The 4,784-nt window shown below is 61.7% G+C and overlaps 1 protein-coding gene across 4 annotated transcripts in view; it reads left to right on the top strand.

Moving 5' to 3' along the window:
• Positions 1 to 4,784, top strand: part of RBFOX3 (RNA binding fox-1 homolog 3) — a 353,380-nt gene that overhangs the window by 269,001 nt on the left and 79,595 nt on the right. The window lies entirely within an intron of this gene.

Genomic DNA, 4,784 nt, shown 5'->3' on the forward strand with positions numbered 1-4,784 from the left:
AGTCTCGGGGGAAGCCCGAGGGGAGGGGGCGGGGGTTCTGCGAGCCTGGGTCACTTTGGGGAACTTTGCACCGGTCCGCGGGGAACGCGGGGACCGGTAGCCAGGTCCCCTCCCAAGCAGCGTCGGGAAAGCCGGGGGGCCGCGCGGAGGCGGCGGCGGGGGCGCAGAGCTCTGCTGCAGCGCGGATTGCGCGCAGGGCCTCGGGGGAGGCAGGCCACCCGCCTGGGGGGGTTGGAGAGGGAGGCTCCGCGAGCTCTGGCCGGGAGGAGGCTGGGGCCAGACTTTTGCAAGCTGCGGGGCTGCGCAGGAAGCTCGAGCTGACGAGGGGGCAGGAAACCAAGCGACTCTGAGCCCCCAGATCCCCAGCATGGCCCGTGGGGAGGTGCGCGCAGAGCATCAGCAGCCATCTGCCTGCAGCCCGGGGCGCAACGGGCGGGGGTCCTGTGATCCCACCCAATGCGGAATCAGTGCGGTCGCTGGCCTGCACTGGGGACAGGCGGGGACTCCCTTGCTTTCCCTAGGCCCCTAGGCTTCCCCAGCTGCGCTTCCAGGACCGGTTTGGCCCAAGAGCTACAGGGTGGCCTGGGGCTGCAGTACCCTGGCCTCACCCACCTGACTGCCCACACCACAGGCCTGCTCTGCCTCCCAGACCACGGCCTTTCAACCCTTTTCTGTTCACACCCTGGTCCTCTGCTTGGGCCTGCCGAGGCTGGGGCAGCTGCGGAGGGAGGCCTGGTGGGACTGAGATTCAGGCCCTGTCTAGGGCCTGCCTGGCCCCAGCCCAAGAGCTCCCATAGGACCCAGTCTGTACCCTGGGTGGGCTGGCGGAGGGTTCAGGGTGCCCACCCTAAGGCCAACAGCTAGGGTCGGGTGAGGCCAAGGGGTCTAGGTGGGGATGCCCCTTCACCCCACCTCCGAGAAGACACTGAAGGGAGAATGAAGGAGGCAGGGCCCTGGGGGTTCTTGGAGACTGTTAGGGGCTTCAGGTGGTGCCAGGCCTTGGGGTGGGGAATTCGTGCCTGCTTGTGCTCCTTGGGCCACAGAAGGTTTCCTGAGAAACTGTGACTGCAGCAAAGATGGGGCCCCAGGGCTGGACTAGGGCAGGCAGCTTCTGGCCGCTGGGCTCTCGGGTCAGCCCCGTGCTGACAAGTGACCCTGCTGGGGGAGTTGCCACACAGAGCAGCAGCTACAGAGGAAGGGACAGAGGGCTGGGCGATGGTCAGAAGGGGCTGGAGTGGCCTAGAGCCCAGAGCCTCAGGCCCTTCTCTTCTTCCTATGACCACTTATGAGATCCGGGGCTCCCAGACATGGCTGAAAAGCTGCTCTGGGCGGACAGGGGATCAGACCCCCAGGAGGAGGTTGTCCAGGCTCCGGCCATGGCCAGCTCCCCAAATTCCCAACCATTACTGAGTCACGAACAGCTAGGGTGGACCTTGGAGCTGTCCAGCCCTGGAGACTGTCCGTAAGAATAGGAATCACTAGACCTCTGGGGTGGGGCCGGGCAGTATGTGTTTCTAGCACATTCCCTGGTGAGGTCACTGGGGCAGACCACTTGAGGGACACAGCAGGGATGCCCAGGCAGCAGGAAGCAAGGCCCCGGGCTCTGCAGGCCGTGTCGGGTTTAGAATAGGAGTCCCAGGTCACACAGACCATGCTTACCCGATGTGTGTACGGGCAAGTGACTTCCCCGCTCTGAACCTCAGCGTCTTCATCGGAATGCGAGGACTGAGTCGGTGTGAAGTTGGGTCTGGGAACTAGCAGCTAGGCATCAGTGCCCTTTGGTGGAGTCAGGCCGGGGGGAGACCCCGAGCTCCCCAGAGCTGGGGAGAGGCATCCTTGTCTGCAGACTCGAAGCGTTCTGTACAGACAGTGGGAAGGTGAAGACTCACAGGTACCATGCCCATCCTGAGCGGGTGACAGTCGTGGGCACAACTGCCTAGAGAGGCCAGCACGTCCCCTTACACCAGGCTTTGAAACATCCAGTTTCCTTCCCCTGTCCACTGCTGTTCTGCAGTGGTGGGTGGCCGTGTGCCTCGCCGGGCAGGGAAAAGTCTAGAATAGCCATTTGCCGGCTCTCTGTGGCTACATGGTTTTATGGGCATACACAGCTCTGATGGTCCAGGGCCATTGCAGAACAGGTGACGGTGACTAGTTCGGGACCTTTAGAGTGAGACGGTTTACTGCATCCCTGAAGGCAGGGGCACGAGGAACCAGGGGCCGCACCCCCCGGCCTCCAAAGCCAGGTCTGGCCTGTCCTGTGACCTCCCGTGCCGGGGGCTGCGGCCCTCCGTGAGCAAGTGTGGGAGCCACACGGAGGCGGGGTGTTCCGTCTGAGCCGCGCATCTGAGAACAGGAGCAGGCGCAAAGGACGTGAAATCAAGCAAGACGAGAGAGGAGTTGGAGGCGCATTAAGATGCAGCATTTGAACAGGCACGCTTTCTAGACTCTAGTCTCAACCTGGAAGTGACAAAATAAGACTTCAACCAGTGGAATGTGACTCTGTTCAAGTGTGAGTCCTGCCCACTGCTGTGGGCAGCAGGCTGGGGTTGCGGCCATGTCCCCTCAGAGACACTCGGTGTCACGGTTCCTCTCTCCTTTCCCCTCCCCCTCCTGGCATGGTGGTGGCGTTTTTCGGAATTCCAACCACGCACGGGCTGGCTCTGAATTACCCCATGCCAGGAGAAGGTCCACTGTGGTACTTGTTAGGACCTCACGGGAGCTAGTTCTAGGCAGCGCTCTCCACCCCCAGGAGCCCGCCTGGACCCCCACAGGGCAGCCTTCTGTGGTGCCCCTAGGGGCGGGGCTGACACTGGTCACCGTTTAGGGCGAGGACAATCCCACCTGCAAACCCGGAACTTCAGCCAGACTCCCCACGATGCCCCTGGGGGAGGCAAGTTTTAGAGAATAAAAGAAAAAAAAACCCTAGGCTCACAAAATGGGACTTTGTGATAGTAACTACTTTTTTATCATTAAACTGCAGTGTCCTATAGTCTTGTCACTCCATTCATGGCAGAGCCGGTGGCTGGGTCACCCGGGGGCAGAGGCACGCAAGTGCCCTGAATGTGGTGCCCTGGGGGCATTAGTGAGGGAGGGAGGGCCGGGCACTGGGGAGCTCTGTGGGCCCTCCTGTCGTGGTAAACCTCGTCAAGGGGACTTGCTGCAGTTTCCATGGCACATACACGTGGCGCTCTCCGGCTGCCCCCCCCCGGGGGTGTCTCCACTCACGGCACTGTGCTGGGAGGTTTGCATCTTGGAGTTTGCTAGGGTGTACTCCCCGGCTTGTGGAGCCCAGGGCTCCACAGAAGGCAGTGGGGTCCTAGGGTCTGTGTTGAGACTCGTTAGGAAGCTCTGTTCTTAGAAAAAACCTTTCTCTCTCTGCTCCGAGGTAGTGAGACCGCTAATCACAGGAATGTTTAATAAGGATTAATTACCAGAGCAGACCTAACACCGCTTCCCACACCTTCCGTGTGCTCCCGGCGCTGCTTCTCTGTTCCCTGGGCTGCTGGCATGTCACCCGTAAGTCGGTGTGATTCCAGGAAACCCCACTGAGGCATGCTTGCACATGGGATTGAAACATGGCGTGTTGGTGGGTACCCCGTGGCCGGTGGTGAGGAGGTCACAGAGCAGCCTGTGCACCTACACTTCCAGACGCCATCGTGACCAAGGCCTGGTCTTTCAATGGAGACTTCCAGCTGGTGAATGGTTGGGGTCCCAGGACACTCATCCCAAATCGTCCCACTTGGAGGCTCTGAGGCCTCTCCTGCTCCTGGGAGTCACTGAAGAACGTGGGTAGTGCTGGTCCTCCTGCCTGTGCCTGTAGCCGGCCTTCCTTCCTGCCTGTGGGCCCCGCCCAGTTTTCTCTCCGTAGAGGTTCGAGTCTGTTCTGGAACCTGCTGGAGGCTAATCCTCTTGGGCGCGTGGACGCTTCCCAGCTGGGGAGACCGAGGCGCTGAGAGGCTCAGTGACATGGCCACTGGAAAAGCAGCTGAGGACAGAGCCCGGCCTGAGCCCAGCGGCAGATCGCAGAGTGGCTGCCGAGGTCTCCCGCGTCCCTCCCGGCCACCTTCTCAACCTTCGCAGAAGAGCCAGAAGCTGGTGCCTTCTTGTTGCCTAAACCGTTTCTGGCCTCCCCCATGGATCTCTGGGATTCAGAGCGCCTGGGCCTTCCCCTGCACCCGATACCCAGCGTGGGAGATGGCTCTGGCGGGGGAACGTGGATGTGGTCTATTCTGGAAATTCCCATGGGATGTCTTGTTCCATGGGACGAGTAGGTTTCTTTGAGGGTGGAGCAGGGAGCTTTGTCGGGCCGGACATAGGACAAACACAGACGACAGATGTGGTGGGGGAAGGCACTTGCAGGGCCAGCAGTGGTGGCCCCAGGCCCAGAATGAGCATGGCCGTGTAGCTGAGGAGCTGCTGGGCCCGGGCAGCGGGACGTGAAGGCTGTGCGGAACGGGCACCGTCCAGCTCCCAACGGCGCTGTGGAGCGTCTCTGCTCGGGCTGGGCCAGGCTCTCTGGGCTCCTTGTTGGGCAGGGGCTAGCACTGGCCCTCAGCTCCATCCGGGTCTGTAGGATTGTCTGATCCCATTGCCGAAGTCTGGAAAACCTCACGGTTATGGCCGAGAGGACCAAGTTGGAATTGCGAGTGAGAGGTTTCCTTAACCAGCCCCCCATGTCCTTCCCCTGCCAGGCACCTGGGACAGGCCCAGGAACCGGCTCTGCGGTGGAGCTGCGGAGAAGGCGTCTGGCCCGTTCCCCCCCCCCCGAGGACCGAGGCCTGGTG

This window comes from Tupaia chinensis, unplaced genomic scaffold, assembly GCF_000334495.1.
Source record: "Tupaia chinensis unplaced genomic scaffold, TupChi_1.0 Scaffold000159_1, whole genome shotgun sequence".
Taxonomy (NCBI): Eukaryota; Metazoa; Chordata; class Mammalia; order Scandentia; family Tupaiidae; genus Tupaia; species Tupaia belangeri.